At 34.2% G+C, this 22,154-nt stretch overlaps 1 pseudogene; it reads right to left on the bottom strand.

Annotated features, from left to right (window-relative positions):
* Window positions 1–21,682, bottom strand: part of LOC132273340 (tryptophan aminotransferase-related protein 3-like) — a 36,728-nt pseudogene extending 15,046 nt beyond the window's left edge.
* Window positions 21,683–22,154: the final 472 nt, after the last annotated feature.

Raw genomic sequence — 22,154 nt, 5'->3', positions numbered from 1 at the left:
CATCAAGGATATTTCTGAGAAGATAACTGTTATTAGGGATCACATGCGCACTGTCCAGAGTAGGAAGAAGAGTTATGCAGATCGTCACATACGTGTTTTGGAGTTTCAGGTTGGGGATCAGGTTCTACTCAAAGTGTCGCCTATGAAGGGAGTAATGCGCTTTGGAAAGAAAGGGAAGTTGTCACCGCGGTTTGTCGGTTCGTTCATGATTACGGATCGAGTTGGAGCTGTCGCTTATCGGTTGGCACTTCCGGATAATTTGGATCGCGTCCACAACGTGTTCCATGTTTCCATGTTGCAAAAATTTCTGCGAGATGAGGATCAGTATCAGCATATCGATGTTAGGGAGATTAACTTTGACTAGTTCATAAATTTATACGAGCCTACACAAGCTTATGTTTATGGATGTGTTTCTGAGCTTATGCTCATGAACGCAGACATGAGCTTATACAAGTCAAGCCTAACATTGGAATTGGCTTGTTTACCAAAGGAGGTTAAAAAATGAGCTTAAATTTGGTTCATTTACTTAATGAACGAGTCTGAATTGAAAATTAAAAACAAACATAAACAATTCGTTTCATTTGCAGCGTTAGAATTCGTGAAGAGGCTTCAATTATCAGAAGAAAATGTGCATCACATGTTGTCATACTCAGTTAAATGTTGACTCACAAATTCAAAATAAAAAAAATAAAAAATAAAAAGTGAACAGATTTTTGCAGGAACTTGCAACATTATGCTTGTATAATAAATTTACAGGTGAGGATAATTAGATATGGTTCTTGAGAGTTCAATGTAACATGAACTCTTCTTATGATGTCGATAATCATTACACTGGCTAAAATATGACTACATAGTCTTATATACTGGCCAATCTTAGTTATAATCAATGGATGATTGATTATAACAACCTTCACAAAGTTTTAATTCTATCATCTTCTTCAGAGACTAATTTGTTTATCCAATGTAGCAGTAAGTCGAAGTCGTCGTTGCTCTTGTGGAGGCTGAGTCGTGCATACCGATTTTCTGTAGTAAACATGCTACCGTCTTTCATAGGCTGCAATGAAAATGAATAATGTTAGCATTGAAATGTTGGCCTATTAATAGTATCTTACTTTTTAATAGCTTCTTTGTCACTATAGTTAGAGGTGAATGAGCAATAAAATGAGAATCACCTGGAGAAGGTTTTCGGACTTTTTGGAAAAATTTGCAGTATTGAGGTTCAAAATCCTGGATGGAAAAATGTTTCGACAATGATAAGGTCTGGCTCAATCTTTCCCAACTGTCCCACATTGTTCTGTATGCAAAAGCAAATATTTCCCGTCCATCTCCTCCTAAAATTACTTTCAGAAGTTTCAAAGCTCTTAACTGAGTATCGCATGAGATGCCCAATTCCGACATCATTATATAAGTTACCATTCTTTGGTATACAGCCTCATCCTTTACCAATGCCCACCTGGAGAAGGAACAACAATGTGATGACTTGAAAAATATACTAGAATTATTATTATTATTATTATTGACGACGGCCGTTCCAATACGCCAAACTAAATGTAGTGAATGTGTGGTTCAAGAAAAGCCTTTTATGTCAAATTTAAATTTATAAAAACCACTACCAACACCACTACTAACGTAGCAAGAGTGAGTAGGGATCGTCCCAAGGGATTATACGTGTTGGAATTTCAACTTCGACTCTAGCGTACCAAATGATTGCAAAAGAGAGTTGGGTTGGTTGATTACTTCTAGAAAAGAATTAATTAAAATGCAATAAAAATAAAACTAAGTAGAGATAGGGATTTAAGAGATGAGAAGAGAGGACTTAGGGTGTTGGAATCACCACTAAGCTCATGTAATTAACCACTTGCTTTCCATTAATGGGGAATACATTGTTGTGAACAAAATTGGTTCGACTAGCAAAGGTGACTCAACAAGTGTATAATGTCTAAACAACATGTGAAAGGCTACAATATATCTATTGGAAGAGGAATATATTGTCTAGACAATATGTGAAGAGAACAAAATATCAAATCAAGTCATTAAACCTTTCATTAAGCTCATAGTCCAAATAATTCACAAGGATGACTTAGTTAAACATGTATACTCTAAACATCATGTGAGAGGCCACAATATATCTATTGGGAGAGGAATATATTGTCTAAACACATGTGAAAGATACAATATATCATAACAAGTCATTAATCCTTCATTAAGCTCAAAATTCCATTACACCACAATATTAGAGCATATGCTTCTTGCATTCAAAAACATGGAACATCAAAGAACAAGCATGAATTGTCTCCCCCATCTAACACTACACTACAACTACACTACTAGCATGAAAATAAACTAAGGGAGAGGTACAATCCATCAAGGAATAAGTATGAACCATCAAAAGACATAACAAGAGCATTCCATTAAGCACTAATGTCTAGCCATCACTAGATTCTCAATCAACAACACATAGACATGCAATTAATATAGAAAAACTAGTGTAGAGATCAATTCCCCAAATAATCACACATAAGACAACATGTAATTAAAATAGAGAATCAATGAAAGAATTAACCCATATGAATCATGTGAGACATAATTCTTAATTTAATCACACATAGACATGTAAATAAACTAGAGAATTAATAGGAAGAATTAGACCATGGAAATCATAGAAATATACCAAGATTCATGAAATTCACAAGGTTAGAACACTAATCACTACAATATATATATATATAAATCCCCAAAAATATAAATACAAGGGTTTAGATTACACAAGACTTAGGGCTCATCCAAGCCCTAAGTGTAGATCTAGTCAATCATGGAGGAGGTGGATGTAGTCATGGAATCAAGCTCCAAACATGGCTCCGTCTTCTTCTTCCTCTTCTTCTTCTTCTTCTTTGAAACTCTAGAGATGGAGAGATAGTGGATTTAGAGATGTGTTCTTGAGATGTGCCTCCACTTCTCTCTTTTCTTCTAACCCTAATCTCTAACTTTTCTAGAGAAATAAAAATTACAATGTAGAAAATAAAAATGATAAAAAGCCTAAAGAATCCTCTTTTTCAAATGGGTTGCTTCCCTTTATATAGAAGGTCCTTTTATTAGTCACTAAGTCTAGAATATATGCCCAAAAATATCTAATCCCGCAACTTTTTGGTAGGTGAACTTTTGGGCGCGCACGGAAAAAGTGACAGCTTGCTGCCAGCATGTCCAGTTCGATCGATCCAACTTATTTTCGATCGATCCAACTTTTTCGCTCGATCCAACTTATTTTCGATCGATCCAACTTTTTCGATCGATCCAACTTATTTTTCGATCGATCCAACTTTTCTGATCGATCCAACTAAAAGTTCGATCGATCCAACTTTTTCTGCGATCCATCCAACTTTTCAGCTTTTCAGTATCAGCTTCTTTTTGCTCCAAATCAGCCTCTTTTTGCTCCGGATCATCACTAAGACTTAGTTTGACTCCAAAAAGGCCTTAAGAACTCATTTTTAGCCCATTTTAACATTATTGACCTGAAATAGACAAAAACACAAATAAGTACTAAAACGGGTAAATAATATAGATAAAGGTCCTAGAATACTCAAGCTTAAGGGGTTTAAATGTGTACTTTTCAGCTCTCATCACACCCCCAAACTTAAATATTGCTAGTCCCTAGCAATGAACTATAAAGTAAAGAAAAGAAATGAACAACTAAACAACTATGAACTAGAAAACAATAAAATGATAGCGCCACTTTCGTAGGGAACACGATTGCATTTAGCATATGCAACAAGCCTTTTAAACCCCTAGGTTACCCCTAGTGGACGAGTGAAGTCTCGTGAGGGTTTCCAGAAATGGTACCCACAAACATTAAGCTCATTCTTTCAAAAGAGGCACCAATATTGCAAACAAGCATTGGGAGAAAACTACCTTAAGTATGCAATTTTTCAACCATTTCCAAGCAATCTCCTAAAATCTCAACATCAAACAAGCAAGTATGGTCCTCCACACATCAAGAAAATGATCATGAAAATCGAAACAAGTCTAGAATCCATGTGAGAGGTCCAGCATCAAGTGTGTTGCTATCTTAGCCAACTAGAGAAGTAATCACATCTTTACCCTCAAACTAGCACACAAATCTAATCCCAATCATCAAGAGAAAAAGTGGACCTTTTATTAAAGCTTTATTGTTCTAGGTGCGCTTATTCTTTTCACTCTATTTTTTTTTTCTTTTTTCTTCTTCTTTTTTATTTTTTATTTTTTATTTTTTTTATTTTTTATTGAGGATCAAAGATGGAAATATTGTGCAATGTGTTGATCTCTTAAGCTTTCTAGAAGATTCATGTAGCGAGCTTTAGGTCAATGACTCCCAAACCAGATGGCTTTAGGGCATTAGGTGTTAAGACACCCCTACGGACTTACAAACTCAAATCAACTAGGCTACAAATCAAGACAACAACCATCTAATCATTTCCTACTTCTCACCTTTTGGGAGAAGTCCTCACTTTTATTACTTTTTGCAACTTTTTTTTTTTTTTTTTTCAATTATTAACCTAGAGTTTGGGCCCTCCACCTTTTGGCGCGAGAAGTTCACTGCTTAATGAGGCAAGAATCCCGGCTACTCAATGAAAAGGGATTGTTATCCACCTTTATCAAGAATGAAAGTTTTCAATGCACTACTAGCCCAATTGGGATATAACCAATTCAATAATCAACAAAGCATGTACCCCACAAATGAATGCTAGTGTGCACCGGTGCTAGTGTAGAATCCTAGAATGAATCTAAAAACAATCACAAATTCAGGATGATGTGGACCACAAATGCAAGCAAGATATCAATCTTTTGAAAAATTTACTCCTAAATGGCATCCTCAAGGCATACAAGGAGTATTTGACTCTCAAGTCAAGCAATTTTTAAATTTTAAGCAATATAGTCCTCAAAAGATCAAAATCATAGCTAACATCAATCTCAAATCTCAATCATGCATTTAAAGCTCAAATCTTAAGTAGAATGCAACAAGACACCTTACCCCCAAACTTAAACCGCACATGGTCCTCAATGTGCAATGAGAACAATGGAAAAAAAAAATGGAAAGAGTATACCGTGGTGGTGTAGACATGAAGCCCGGTCATGATCCAATTCGAAAGACGTCTCCCCCAAACTTGGAATCAACAACCTACTTGAATAACCACGCTAGCAAACTCACATCAAATATCAAATGGGATAAGAATAATCAAATCAAGCATTCTAAGGCAATGTAACACATGATGCAAGAGAGATATAAGATCAAGCCCTAACTAAAGCATAAAGTATGCATGACTACACATAAGGGCACAATGATGAATCTTTTTATATTTTTCATTTAATGAAAGCAAGTATATACAAAATGTAAGAAAAATAAAGAATAAAATACATGAACAAAATACAAAAAGAAAAATAAATAAGGCAAAATGCAATGAAAGAATATGTACAATGTAAGAAATGAAAAATGAATATGCACAATGTAAAACAAACGGAAAGAATATGTACAATGCAAGTATATACAAAATTTTCTTACTTTTTGTTTTTCATATATATATATATATATATATATATATATATTTTAATATATATGTGAAAACATGCAAAGAAAAATGAAAAATGTAAAAAATATGCAAAATGGGTGCTAAGTTTAACGTCTCTAGAAAGAAGGAATGCTTCTTTGAAAAATCGTCTCATTTTTTTATTTTTTTATTTTTTTTAGACAAAACAAATATGTATACAAACAAAAATAAAATGACAAGTGAATAAAAATAAAAATAAAAATGCAAGAAGTAAAAATGTAAGGAAATAAAGAATGCAATTTTTTTTTTTTTTGATAAGTTAGAAGAATTAAAAATTAAAGTTAAACAAAATATTTTTGGATTTTTGGAAATAAGATAAAAGGAAATAAAATAAAAGAAAAGAAAAATGTTTTTGGGATTTGATTTTTTTTTTTTAATTTTAAATATTTGATATAAAAATAAAAATAAAGCTTGGAAATAAAAGTAAAAATGAAAATAAAATAAAAATCTTTTTGGAATTTTTGAAAATAAAATAAAATTAACAAAAATATTTTTGTGTTTTTAACAAATTTCCAAAAACTTCTTTTTTTTTTTTTTTTTTTTTTTTCAGTCAAGAGAGAGAGGTAACTAAATGAAATAAAATAAAATAAAAAAAATAAAAAAAAATAAAAATAGAAATAGAAATAGGAAAAAGTCAAAAAGTGAAAGGGTCAAAGGGGCAAAGTTGTGATCGATCGAAGATGAAGTTCGATCGATCGAACATAGTTGTGGTCGATCCGAGATGAAATTCGATCGATCGAACATGTAAAATTTTGGAGATCCCGTGAGCATGCATTTTTGAAAAATTGATGAGACCTGAAAATTTTTCTAAGTGTTGGGACTCATGATCGATCGAACCACATGTTGGATCGATCGAAAGGTAGTTTGATCGATCGAAATAGTTTACGATTAATCGAACTTTTGAAAATTTGGAGATCCCGAGAGCATGCATTTTGGAATTTGGATGCAGGTCCAAAATTTTTCTAAGTGTTGGGTGCAAAATGAGAGCTGGATCGATCGAGTCCATAGTTGGATCGATCGAACCAATGTTCGATCGATCGAAGGTGCTCTTGTGATCGATCGAACTGGCACCAAATGCCTAATTTTGAACTGAAAGTGCAGAAAATCCTATGCTAAGCCCCAACGATGGTAACAAGAATGAAAATTTGAAAAATAGATGGAAGAATGTACACAAGAATGAAAAATAAAAAGAAATGAGGGAGGAATAGAGTTGTGAAACTCTACGAATACTAGTGTTTAACGTCTCTAGCAAGACGTTAGGTCAACTCACTAATCAAATGAATCAAAAACTGGATATGAAACATCCTTATTGACCCTCTTTTCACTTTTCTCATTTAATGTCCCACTTATGACAATGAAATCATCCTCCAAAAGAACGACTTGAGAAGAAATAAAAGAGATGATATTGTTCCTTTCATCCACGGTCTTGAAAACAAAATCAATCATGGTTAGGCTTACCTCTTTATTGTGTTCTTGAAACACATTCAAATGATCATCCGTATTGATAATTGGTGAGGCATTGTCTTTCAAAGACTCATTTGGATTAATAAGAAACACCCTCTCTTCATCCCTCTTCTCCTCCTCATAAATTACCATTTCCGTATTCATAAATTACCCTCTCTTCATCCGTATTGATATTGTTCCTTTCATCCAAATTCCATTAGAGAGTTTATTTCATTTTTAGAGCTTTTAAAGTCAAAACCACAATTTTTATACATTTCCAAAAGACATTCCTCAAGAGGGTCATTAGAGATATTAGAAGGAAGACCCTCTTCAACAAGTTCCTCCTCCTTCTCTCCTACCTCAAGTGTGGTCAACATTTCCTCACTCTCTAGAGTGGCCATGTCCGAGATAAAATCATAATCAAAACAAGGAAAGTCCTCATTAATCATGTTATGTTCTATTGGATTAGCCACTAACTCACTTGCCACTTCCTCCTCTATACAAGATAGAGCGCTAGGCATTAGCTCACTTGTTTCATTCTCCTCACTCTCATCATCCTCATCTATATACATTGAAGTTCTTGCCATTTTTTCATTTGCCTCTTTCTCCTCCTCTTGATGAAAAAGAGTACTTGCAATTTGCTCAACTTGAGCTTCTAAGTTGGCTAAAGTTTGAGAATGAGAATTAATAAGTGAAGGGTGTGAAATATGCACATCAAGTAAAGCTAACACTTTTTCTTCAAATCCGGGTGAGTACTTAGAAGGTGGTGGAATTGATTCATCATAAAATGGTGGTGGAGGGCAATAGTCATAAGAAGGATTAAATGAGTGATCAAGTCCATAATAAGATAATGCATGAAATGAATTGGACTCAATCTCATAAGGATTAAAATGTGATGGAGAAGCATAAGGTGAAGGGATGTAATTCCCCCCCAAACTTGGATCAAACAATTCCTCCATTCACAATTAAAACCCAAATGCAAGAAAAAAATTGGCATCAACAAGGGCCTATGCTTGGATAAAAATTTAGCAATAAAATGAGCGTCAATAAGGGCTATCACAAGCATACAAAGAAGTGAAACAATTAAAATACAAGAGTGCCAAGAATTGCTCACAATGGTCCTCTAGCACTTCAACTCCAAATTTAGTTTTTAAGCTCCAATGATTGCTTTAAGTTCCAAAGTTTGCCTTCCTTGTAGTCAAGTACCTAATTGAACAAATAATAATGAGAATCAAGAGAAAAGAATATAAAATGAAAAATAAAATAAAAATAGAAGCAATCTAATGAACACTATTGTCTAGTTTAATTCCAACAAAACCGTTAATCCCCGGCAACGGCGCCAAAATCTGACGACGGCCGTTCCAATACGCCAAACTAAATGTAGTGAATGTGTGGTTCAAGAAAAGCCTTTTATGTCAAATTTAAATTTATAAAAACCACTACCAACACCACTACTAACGTAGTAAGAGTGAGTAGGGATCGTCCCAAGGGATTATACGTGTTGGAATTTCAACTTCGACTCTAGCGTACCAAATGATTGCAAAAGAGAGTTGGGTTGGTTGATTACTTCTAGAAAAGAATTAATTAAAATGCAATAAAAATAAAACTAAGTAGAGATAGGGATTTAAGAGATGAAAAGAGAGGACTTAGGGTGTTGGAATCACTACTAAGCTCATGTAATTAACCACTTGCTTTTCATTAATGGGGAATACATTGTTGTGAACAAAATTGGTTCGACTAGCAAAGGTGACTCAACAAGTGTATAATGTCTAAACAACATGTGAAAGGCTACAATATATCTATTGGAAGAGGAATATATTGTCTAGACAACATGTGAAGAGAACAAAATATCAAATCAAGTCATTAAACCTTTCATTAAGCTCATAGTCCAAATAATTCACAAGGATGACTTAGTTAAACATGTATTGTCTAAACATCATGTGAGAGGCCACAATATATCTATTGGGAGAGGAATATATTGTCTAAACACATGTGAAAGATACAATATATCATAACAAGTCATTAATCCTTCATTAAGTTCAAAATTCCATTACACCACAATATTAGAGCATATGCTTCTTGCATTCAAAAACATGGAACATCAAAGAACAAGCATGAATTGTCTCCCCCATCTAACACTACACTACAACTACACTACTAGCATGAAAATAAACTAAGGGAGAGGTACAATCCATCAAGGAATAAGTATGAACCATCAAAAGACATAACAAGAGCATTCCATTAAGCACTAATGTCTAGCCATCACTAGATTCTCAATCAACCACACATAGACATGCAATTAATATAGAAAAACTAGTGTAGAGATCAATTCCCCAAATAATCACACATAAGACAACATGTAATTAAAATAGAGAATCAATGAAAGAATTAACCCATATGAATCATGTGAGACATAATTCATAATTTAATCACACATAGACATGTAAATAAACTAGAGAATTAATAGGAAGAATTAGACCATGGAAATCATAAAAATATACCAAGATTCATGAAATTCACAAGGCTAGAACACTAATCACAACAATATATATATAAATCCCCAAAAATATAAATACAAGGGTTTAGATTACACAAGACTTAGGGCTCATCCAAGCCCTAAGTGTAGATCTAGTCAATCATAGAGGAGGTGGATGTAGTCATGGAATCAAGCTCCAAACATGGCTCCATCTTCTTCTTCCTCTTCTTCTTCTTTTTCTTTGAAACTCTAGAGATGGAGAGATAGTGGATTTAGAGATGTGTTCTTGAGATGTGCCTCCACTTCTCTCTTTTCTTCTAACCCTAATCTCTAACTTTTCTAGAGAAATAAAAATTACAATGTAGAAAATAAAAATGATAAAAAGCCTAAAGAATCCTCTTTTACAAATGGGTTGCTTCCCTTTATATAGAAGGTCCTTTTATTAGTCACTAAGTCTAGAATATATGCCCAAAAATATCTAATCCCGCAACTTTTTGGTAGGTGAACTTTTGGGCGCGCACGGAAAAAGTGACAGCTTGCTGCCAGCATGTCCAATTCGATCGATCCAACTTATTTTCGATCGATCCAACTTTTTCGATCGATCCAACTTATTTTCGATCAATCCAACTTTTTCGATCGATCCAACTTATTTTTCGATCGATCCAACTTTTCTGATCGATCCAACTAAAAGTTCGATCGATCCAACTTTTTCTGCGATCCATCCAACTTTTCAGCTTTTCAGTATCAGCTTCTTTTTGCTCCAAATCAGCCTCTTTTTGCTCCGGATCATCACTAAGACTTAGTTTGACTCCAAAAAGGCCTTAAGAACTCATTTTTAGCCCATTTTAACATTATTGACCTGAAATAGACAAAAACACAAATAAGTACTAAAACGGGTAAATAAGATAGATAAAGGTCCTAGAATACTCAAGCTTAAGGGGTTTAAATGTGTACTTTTCAGTTCCCATCAATTATTATTATTACTTTAAATTTGAACACATTGAAGAATGATGAGAGCTGAAAAGTACACATTTAAACCCCTTAAGCTTGAGTATTCTAGGACCTTTATCTATCTTATTTACCCGTTTTAGTACTTATTTGTATTTTTGTCTATTTCAGGTCAATAATGTTAAAATGGGCTAAAAATGAGTTCTTAAGGCCTTTTTGGAGTCAAACTAAGCCTTAGCGATGATCCGGAGCAAAAAGAGGCTGATTTGGAGCAAAAAGAAGCTGATACTGAAAAGGTGAAAAGTTGGATGGATCGCAGAAAAAGTTGGATCGATCGAAAATAAGTTGGATCGATCAAACTGGACATGTTGGCAGCAAGCTGTCACTTTTTCCGTGCGCGCCCAAAAGTTCACCTACCAAAAAGTTGCGGGATTAGATATTTTTGGGCATATATTCTAGACTTAGTGACTAAGAAAAGGACCTTCTATATAAAGGGAAGCAACCCATTTGTAAGAGGGGATTCTTTAGGCTTTTTATCATTTTATTTTCTACATTGTAATTTTTATTTCTCTCTCTAGAAAAGTTAGAGATTAGGGTTAGAATAAGAGAGAGAAGTGGAGGCACATCTCAAGAACACATTTTTAAATCCACTATTTCTCCATCTCTAGAGCTTCAAAGAAGAAGAAGAAGAAGAGGAAGAAAAAGATGGAGCCATGTTTGGAGCTTGATTCCATGACTACATCCACCTCCTCCATGATTGACTAGATCTACACTTAGGGCTTGGATGAGCCCTAAGTCTTGTGTAATCTAAACCCTTGTATTTATATTTTTGGGGATTTATATATATATTGTTGTGATTAGTGTTCTAGCCTTGTGAATGTCATGAATCTTGGTATATTTCTATGATTTCCATGGTATAATTCTTCCTATTAATTCTCTAGTTTATTTACATGTCTATGTGTGATTAAATTAGGAATTATGTCTCACATGATTCATATGGGTTAATTCTTCCATTGATTCTCTATTTTAATTACATGTTGTCTTATGTGTGATTATTTGGGGAATTGATCTCTACACTAGTTTTTCTATATTAATTGCATGTCTTTGTGTGGTTAATTGAGAATCTAGTGATGGCTAGACATTAGTGCTTAATGGAATGCTCTTGTTATGTCTCTTGATGGTTCATACTTATTCCTTGATGGATTGTACCTCTCCCTTAATTTATTTTCATGCTAGTAGTGTAGTTGTAGTGTAGTGTTAGATGGGGGAGACAATTCATGCTTGTTCTTTGATGTTCCATGTTTTTGAATGCAAGAAGCATATGCTCTAATATTGTGGTGTAATGGAATTTTGAGCTTAATGAAGGATTAATGACTAGTTATGATATGTTGTATCTTTCACATGTGTTTAGACAATTTATTCCTCTCCCAATAGATAAATTGTGGCCTCTCACATGATGTTTAGACAATACATGTTTAACTAAGTCATCCTTGTGAATTATTTGGACTATGAGCTTAATGAAAGGTTTAATGACTTGATTTGATATTTTGTTCTCTTCACATGTTGTCTAGACAATATATTCCTCTTCCAATAGATATATTGTAGCCTTTCACATGTTGTTTAGACATTATACACTTGTTGAGTCACCTTTGCTAGTCGAACCAATTTTGTTCACAACAATGTATTCCCTATTAATGGAAAGCAAGTGGTTAATTACATGAGCTTAGTGGTTCCAACACCCTAAGTCCTCTCTTCTCATCTCTTAAATCCCTATCTCTACTTAGTTTTATTTTTATTGCATTTTAATTAATTCTTTTCTAGAAGTAATCAACCAACCCAACTCTCTTTTGTAATCATTTGGTACGCTAGAGTCGAAGTTGAAATTCCAACACGTATAATCCCTTGGGACGATCCCTACTCACTCTTGCTACGTTAGTAGTGGTGTTGGTAGTGGTTTTTATAAATTTAAATTTGACATAAAATGCTTTTCTTGAACCACACATTCACTACATTCAGTTTGGCGTATTGGAACGGCCGTCGCAAGATTTTGGCGCCGTTGCCGGGGATTAACGGTTTTGTTGGAATTAAACTAGACAATAGTGTTCATTAGATTGCTTCTATTTTTATTTTATTTTCCATTGTATATTCTTTTCTCTTGATTCTCATTATTATTTGTTCAATTAGGTACTTGACTACAAGGAAAGCGAACTTTGGAACTTAAAGCAATCATTGGAGCTTAAAAGCTAAATTTGGAGTTGAAGTGCTAAAGGACCATTGTGAGCAATTCTTGGCACTCTTGTATTTTAATTGTTTCACTTCTTTGTATGCTTGTGATAGCCCTTGTTGAGGCTCATTTTATTGCTAAATTTTCGTCCAAGCATAGGCCCTTGTTGAGGCCAATTTTTTCTTGCATTTGTGTTTTAATTGTGAATGGAGGAATTGTTTGAGGCCAATTTTTTCTTGCATTTGGGTTTTAATTGTGAATGGAGGAATTGTTTGATCCAAGTTTGGGGGGGAATTACATCCCTTCACCTTATGCTCCTCCATCACATTTTAATCCTTATGAGATTGAGTCCAATTCATTTCATGCATCATCTTATTATGGACTTGATCACTCATTTAATCCTTCTTATGACTATTGCCCTCCACTACCATTTTATGATGAATCAATTCCACCACCTTCTAAGTACTCACCCGGATTTGAAGAAAAAGTGTTAGCTTTACTTGATGTGCATATTTCACACACTTCACTTATTAATTCTCATTCTCAAGCTTTAGCCAACTTAGAAGCTCAAGTTGAGCAAATTGCAAGTACTCTTTCTCATCAAGAGGAAGAGGAAGAGGCAAATGAAAAAATGGCAAGAACTTCAATGTATATAGATGAGGATGATGAGAGTGAGGAGAATGAAACAAGTGAGCTAATGCCTAGCACTCTATCTTGTATAGAGGAGGAAGTGGCAAGTGAGTTAGTGGCTAATCCAATAGAACATAACATGATTAATGAGGACTTTCCTTGTTTTGATTATGATTTTATCTCGGACATGGCTACTCTAAAGAGTGAGGAGATGTTGACCACACTTGAGGTAGGAGAGAAGGAGGAGGAACTTGTTGAAGAGGGCCTTCTTTCTATTATCTCTAATGACCCTCTTGAGGAATGTCTTTTGGAAATGTATAAAAATTGTGGTTTTGACTTTAAAAGCTCTAAAAATGAAATAAACTCTCTAATGGACTCCTTAGCTTACTTAGAAGGTGAGGAAATGGTAATTTATGAGGAGGAGAAGAGGGATGAAGAGAGGGTGTTTCTTATTAATCCAAATGAGTCTTTGAAAGACAATGCCTCACCGATTATCAATGTGGATGATTATTTGAATGTGTTTCAAGAACACAACAAAGAGGCAAGCCTAACCATGATTGATTTTGTTTTCAAGACCGTGGATGAAAAGAACAATATCATCTATTTTATTTCTTTTCAAGTCTTTCTTTTGGAGGATGATTTTATTGTCATAAGTGGGACATTAAATGAGAAAAGTGAAAAGAGGGTCAATAAGGATGTTTCATATCCAGTTTTTGATTCATTTGATTAGTGAGTTGACCTAACATCTTGCTAGAGACGTTAAACACTAGAATTCGTAGAGTTTCACAACTCTATTCCTCCCTCATTTCTTTTTATTTTTCATTCTTGTGTACATTCTTCCATCTATTTTTCAAATTTTCATTCTTGTTACCATCATTGGGGCTTAGCATAGGATTTTCTGCACTTTCAGTTCAAAATTAGGCATTTGGTGCCAGTTCGATCGATCACAAGAGCACCTTCGATCGATCGAACATTGGTTCGATCGATCCAACTATGGACTCGATCGATCCAGCTCTCATTTTGCACCCAACACTTAGAAAAATTTTGGACCTGCATCCAAATTCCAAAATGCATGCTCTCAGGATCTCCAAATTTTCAAAAGTTCGATCGATCGTAAACCATTTCGATCGATCGAACTACCTTTCGATCGATCCAACATGTGGTTCGATCGATCATGAGTCCCAACACTTAGAAAAATTTTCAGGCCTCATCCATTTTTCAAAAATGCATGCTCTCGGAATCTCCAAAATTTTACATGTTCGATCGATCGAATTTCATCTCGGATCGATCACAGCTATGTTCGATCGATCGAACTTCATCTTCGACCGATCACAACTTTGCCCCTTTGACCCTTTCACTTTTTGACTTTTTCCTATTTCTATTTTTATTTTATTTTATTTTATTTTATTTCATTTAGTTAGCTCTCTCTCTTGACTAAAAAAAAAAAAAAGAAGTTTTTGGAAATTTGTTAAAAACACAAAAATATTTTTGTTAATTTTATTTTATTTTCAAAAATTCCAAAAAGATTTTTATTTTATTTTCATTTTTACTTTTATTTCCAAGCTTTATTTTTATTTTTATTTCAAATATTATAAATTAAAAAATAAAAAAAAATTAAATCCCAAAAACATTTTTCTTTTATTTTATTTTATTTCCTTTTATCTTATTTCCAAAAATCCAAAAATATTTTGTTTAACTTTAATTTTTAATTCTTCTAACTTATCAAAAAAAAAAAAAAAAAAAAAAAAAAAAAAATCTTTGCATTCCTTATTTTCTTACATTTTTATTTTTATTTGTGTACATATTTGTTTTGTCTAAAAAAAAAATAATAAAAAAGACGGTTTTTTAAAGAAGCATTCCATCTTGCTAGAGACGTTAAACTTAGCACCCATTTTGCATATTTCTTACATTTTTTATTTTTCTTTGCATGTTTTCACATATATATTAAAAAAAAAAATGAATGAAAAATAAAAAGTAAGAAAATTTTGTATATACTTGCATTGTACATATTCTCCATTTTTTTTGCATTGTACATGTTCCTTTTCATTTCTTGCATTACACATATTGTTTTTCATTTCTTACATTGAACATATTCTTTCATTACATTTTGCCTTATTTAATTTTCTTTTTATATTTTGTTCATGCATTTTATTCTTTGTTTTTCTTGCATTTTGTATATACTTGCTTTCATTAAATGAAAAATATAAAAAGATTCATCATTGTGCCCTTATGTGTAGTCATGCATACTTTATGCTTTAGTTAGGGCTTGATCTTATATCTCTCTTGCATCATGTGTTACATTGCCTTAGAATGCTTGATTTGATTATTCTTATCCCATTTGATATTTGATGTGAGTTTGCTATCGTGGTTATTCAAGTAGGTTGTTAATTCCAAGTTTGGGGGAGACGTCTTTCGAATTGGATCATGACCGGGCTTCATGTCTACACCACCACGGTATACTCTTTCCATTTTTTTTCCATTGATCTCATTGCACATTGAGGACAATGTGCGGTTTAAGTTTGGGGGTAAGGTGTCATGTTGCATTCTACTTAAGATTTGAGCTTTAAATGCATGATTGAGATTTGAGATTGATGTTAGCTATGATTTTGATCTTTTGAGGACTATATTGCTTAAAATTTAAAAATTGCTTGACTTGAGAGTCTAATACTCCTTGTATGCCTTGAGGATGCTATTTAGGAGTAAATTTTTCAAAAGATTGATATCTTGCTTGCATTTGTGGTCCACATCATCTTGATTCTGTGTCTGTTTTGAGATTCATTCTAGGATTCTACACTAGCACCGGCGCACGCTAGCATTCAATTGTGGGGTACATGCTTTGTTGATTATTGAATTGGTTATATCCCAATTGGGCTAATAGTGCATTGAAAGCTTTCATTCTTGATAAAGGTGGATAACAACCCCTTTTCATTGAGTAGCCGGGATTTTTGCCTCATTAAGCAGTGAACTTCTCGCGTCGAAAGGTGGAGGGTCCAAACTCTAGGTTAATAATTGATTAAAAAAAAAAAAAAAAAAGTTGGAAAAGCAATAAAAGTGAGGACTTCTCCCAAAAGGCGAGAAGTGGGAAATGATTAGATGGTTGTTGTCTTGATTTGTAGCCTATTTGATTTGAGTTTGTAAGTCCGTTGGGGTGTCTTAACACCTAATGCCCTAAAGCCATCTGGTTTGGGAGTCATTGACCTAAAGCTCGCTACATGAATCTTCTAGAAAGCTTAAGAGATCAACACATTGCATAATATTTCCATCTTTGATTCTCAATAAAAAAAAAAGAAAAAAAAAAGAAGAAAATGAGTGAAAAGAATAAGCGCACCTAGAACAATAAAGCTTTAATAAAAGGTCCACTCTCTTATCTTGATGATCGGTACTAGATTTGTGTGCTAGTTTGAGGGTAAGGATGTGATTACTTCTCTAGTTGGCTAAGATAGCAACACACTTGATGCCGAACCTCTCACATGGATTCTAGATTTGTTTCGATTTTCATGATCATTTTCTTGATATGTGGAGGACCATACTTGCTTGCTTGATATTGAGATTTTGGGAGATTGCTTAGAAACGGTTGAAAAATTGCATACTTGAGGTAGTTTTCTCCCAATGCTTGTTTGCAATATTGGTGCCTCTTTTGAAATAATGAGCTTAATGTTTGTGGGTACCATTTAAGGAAACCCTCACGGGACTTTACTCTTCCACTAGGGGTAACCTAGGGGTTTAAAAGGCTTGTTGCATATGCTAAATGCAATCGTGTTCCCTACGAAAGTGGCACTATCATTTTATTGCTTTCTAGTTCATAGTTGTTTAGTTGTTCATTTCTTTTCTTTACTTTGTAGTTCATTGCAAGGGACTAGCAATATTTAAGTTTGGGGGTGTGATGAGAGCTGAAAAGTACACATTTAAACCCCTTAAGCTTGAGTATTCTAGGACCTTTATCTATCTTATTTACCCGTTTTAGTACTTATTTGTGTTTTTGTCTATTTCAGGTCAATAATGTTAAAATGGGCTAAAAATGAGTTCTTAAGGCCTTTTTGGAGTCAAACTAAGTTTTAGCGATGATCCAGAGCAAAAAGAGGCTGATTTGGAGCAAAAAGAAGCTGATACTGAAAAGGTGAAAACTTGGATGGATCGCAGAAAAAGTTGGATCGATCGAAAATAAGTTGGATCGATCGAATTGGACATGCTGGCAGCAAGCTGTTACTTTTTCGGTGCACGCCCAAAAGTTCACCTACCAAAAAGTTGCGGGATTAGATATTTTTGGGCATATATTCTAGACTTAGTGACTAAGAAAAGGACCTTCTATATAAAGGGAAGCAACCCATTTGTAAGAGGGGATTCTTTAGGCTTTTTATCATTTTATTTTCTACATTGTAATTTTTATTTCTCTCTCTAGAAAAGTTAGAGATTAGGGTTAGAAGAAGAGAGAGAAGTGGAGGCACATCTCAAGAACACATCTCTAAATCCATTATCTCTCCATCTCTAGAGCTTCAAAGAAGAAGAAGAAGAAGAGGAAGAAAAAGATGGAGCCATGTTTGGAGCTTGATTCCATGACTACATCCACCTCCTCCATGATTGACTAGATCTACACTTAGGGCTTGGATGAGCCCTAAGTCTTGTGTAATCTAAACCCTTGTATTTATATTTTTGGGGATTTATATATATATTGTTGTGATTAGTGTTCTAGCCTTGTGAATTTCATGAATCTTGGTATATTTCTATGATTTCCATGGTCTAATTCTTCCTATTAATTCTCTAGTTTATTTACATGTCTATGTGTGATTAAATTAGGAATTATGTCTCACATGATTCATATGGGTTAATTCTTCCATTGATTCTCTATTTTAATTACATGTTGTCTTATGTGTGATTATTTGGGGAATTGATCTCTACACTAGTTTTTCTATATTAATTGCATGTCTTTGTGTGGTTAATTGAGAATCTAGTGATGGCTAGACATTAGTGCTTAATGGAATGCTCTTGTTATGTCTCTTGATGGTTCATACTTATTCCTTGATGGATTGTACCTCTCCCTTAATTTATTTTCATGCTAGTAGTGTAGTTGTAGTGTAGTGTTAGATGGGGGAGACAATTCATGCTTGTTCTTTGATGTTCCATGTTTTTGAATGCAAGAAGCATATGCTCTAATATTGTGGTGTAATGGAATTTTGAGCTTAATGAAGGATTAATGACTAGTTATGATATGTTGTATCTTTCACATGTGTTTAGACAATTTATTCCTCTCCCAATAGATAAATTGTGGCCTCTCACATGATGTTTAGACAATACATGTTTAACTAAGTCATCCTTATGAATTATTTGGACTATGAGCTTAATGAAAGGTTTAATGACTTGATTTGATATTTTGTTCTCTTCACATGTTGTCTAGACAATATATTCCTCTTCCAATAGATATATTGTAGCCTTTCACATGTTGTTTAGACATTATACACTTGTTGAGTCACCTTTGCTAGTCGAACCAATTTTGTTCACAACAATGTATTCCGCATTAATGGAAAGCAAGTGGTTAATTACATGAGCTTAGTGGTGATTCCAACACCCTAAGTCCTCTCTTCTCATCTCTTAAATCCCTATCTCTACTTAGTTTTATTTTTATTGCATTTTAATTAATTCTTTTCTAGAAGTAATCAACCAACCCAACTCTCTTTTGGAATCATTTAGTACGCTAGAGTCGAAGTTGAAATTCCAACACGTATAATCCCTTGGGACGATCCCTACTCACTCTTGCTACGTTAGTAGTGGTGTTGGTAGTGGTTTTTATAAATTTAAATTTGACATAAAAGGCTTTTCTTGAATCACACATTCACTACATTCAGTTTGGCGTATTGGAACGGCCGTCGTCAAAGAACATCGATAACTAAACATAGCACCAATTGTGTGTTTTGATAATCAAATATTGCATAAGCATGTGATGAAAAATTTCTTACTTGAATCTACTGCCAGCATGACCAGTAAGCTTAGAAATTGTAAAAATCATCAGATCTTCATCTGCCGGAGCCGGGATTGGTGTAAAATGTGGCCAGTAATAAGCATGAGCATGAATTGCCTTAACAGAAGTGCCTTGAAGAACCGCCTTCTTCAAATGACCATCAGGATTGTTCGGTGAAGTTATGAATTCAATTACATTTGTGGGGTTATGTGAAGTGTTCTTCCACAATGATGTATCTCCAAAAAAACTCAAAATCGACTGATCTGAAGAAGTCTGTTTGCATTATGTAAACCTGTGAAAAATTTAGTTTCAAACTTGTACATTTATATCTGTTTATAAATTTGAAGAAAAAAAAAAACAAAAATTAGATACTAGGACTAACTGGATAATACAGGATTGATGCAACAACTCTTGTAGGTGAAAATGAATTTTTCGGGGAAAGGGCATGAACTACAGCATTAAGGAGATGGGTTGAGCCAGCACCAAAAACAATGTATCTTCCAGCAGTAACTTCATTTTTGGCTATGGCGTGTACTTTGCGTATATGCTTCTCGAGCTCTTGTGAGATTAAAGATTTGTCACTAAATCTATAGCTCATTCGATGCCACCCTGCAACTACAAGTGCACTACTAGCTGCATGTTGCATCCAGAAGGGCTCCAAGAATAATGGATCTCCGCTGCATTTGATAAACAATATATGAATAACACTTGGTAGTGACAATGAAACAAATTGTGATAATTAATTAAATTAACATTACTAATGATCTGATGATAATTAAATTAAACATACTACTCCGACTTTCAAAAAACTGTTTTCATCTCTTGATTAGTCCCAATTATTCATCCCAATTCCAAGAACACTTGTATGCCCAATACAATTATGGTTGCATACCAATGGGAGAAAAGTAATTGAGTGCCAAAAGGGAGTAGTTGTTCACTCAAACTTGCAGAGGGGATGACATCTTGTACTATAAAGAAATAGACTAAAACAAGTGTCTAACTTTAGGTTGTTTGAGATCAAGGTTATTCGGAAAAACATTAAAAATTCGGCAAAAACAATTTTTAATAGTCGAAAAAATATATACAAAAAATGACCATTGAACTTCGACAGTTCAAAACATCACTGTTTCTATTTATTTATTTTTAATTTGTCGAACAATGTGATTTGGTAGAAACATGATTCCCGGGTTCAAACTTGAAAAGTTTAATATTCATGATCTCCATACTAATAATTATGTTTTGGAAAGTAGTCTTGAGATAAACATGCTTTTACGTTTCCTTCACCTACTATTTTCCAGGTGTACAAATGACACCTAGGGGAATTCAAGGTCTAATATTTTTTAGTGAACCCCAAATTTTTATTTTTATTTTTATTTTTCCCTCTCTCGTATGTTGAATTGGACAAATTAATTATAATTTCATCCTATCTTGGGTTTTGAACTGATTAATTAATTATAATCGCACCATCTCCCATGTTTTGGACCGACTAATTAATTATAATTTCGCAAGTTGGTGCTGGTCCTACACATAGAAGTGGATGTCACATAAATAATTAACAATTGAAAACCTATACTCAATCAACAATTCAAGATCTAGTTAGTGCATTAGGTTTAGCAGTTGTGTGAACTTATGCATCCATTCAATATGGTTCAAATTGCTTGCTTACATTTATTGTTATGCATACTTATCAATAACAATTGCACGTAAATCACACATATCATTTAAATATAGGTGTTTTTGCGTCAATTAAGAGTCAGAACAAAAAAGTCCGAGTTTAGTGTTTGTTTTAAAAATTTAATCAAACAACCATACAAATATTAGTGGCATTTCGGAACTATATATACTAAATTCGAAGTATCTAGTAATGCCCTTGAGATCTTGCTTGCTGACCTCTAAATTGGACCCACTTTCACAATCTTTACCTACCAAATGAAAAAAAAAAAAAAAAAAAGAAAAAAAAACTTTAAACTTTATGCAAATTACCAATACTTGAGTTTCACAAATTGGGATTCACTTCAGCAATGCAATTTTGCCGTATTTTTGGGATCAAATGAAATGAAAGTTCTTAAATGGAATCCCCAGTCTTGGGTTGTCTGTGTGTGTGTGTGTGTGTGTGTGAGGGAGAGAGGGGCAAACCTGTCTGCATCAGCAGGACATCCATGTGAGAATTGAGAGCAGTCAGGACCACCATAGCAGGTGTTGTACTCACAAACTGGCATTCCATCAAGAACCAAACCATCCAAGTAGGCTCTTCCATGACCTGAGCATGACACTGATGCCACTGCCTCAGCTTCTGCTGCAGCTCCTTGGCTCCAACTCAGCCGCTGCTTCCACTTGCCACCCACAAATAGATTTATGATGAACAACACATTCAGAATCACAAAAAACACCAGAAACACACAATTTTTGGAGCTTTGGGTTTTAACCATTTTAGACTCTCTCTCTCTCTCATCCCTATTACTAGAAATTATAACCTCTCTTTTAAGTACACAAGGTATATAAAAACAAAACATATCATAAAGCTTAAGGTATAAGGAGATGTTTATGAGCAATGCTTGGATTCTGCCCTATCAGAACAAGCTTTGTCCTCCATCTGATGTGGCCCTATGAAAACTTGACAACTGTTTAAATATTGTATAATATTAAAAAATGAAAGTATTTGGATCAACCCGTTACAAACGGGTTTTTTTGCTAAAGCTTTGGCTTATCCTCACTAACCAACACGCAGAGTCCTCTCCATGTACCATCCCTCTCCTCCGCCATAAGTGGTGCTGCCTCTTTACCCTCAAACCCAAAATCGCAAATTTGTCACCGCCGTCAAAGTATTTCCTTTATCGCGCTTCGCTACTGGAAAATCGCTGTCAACCGTGCTCGCCGTTCGTTGTAGCTGGAAAATTCAGT

The sequence above is a fragment of the Cornus florida genome, unplaced genomic scaffold (assembly GCF_030987335.1).
Source record: "Cornus florida cultivar Cherokee Brave unplaced genomic scaffold, ASM3098733v1 CherokeeBrave_3.0.0_Hap2_Chr09, whole genome shotgun sequence".
NCBI lineage: Eukaryota > Viridiplantae > Streptophyta > Magnoliopsida > Cornales > Cornaceae > Cornus > Cornus florida.
This window is presented reverse-complemented; position numbering and strand designations above follow the sequence as displayed.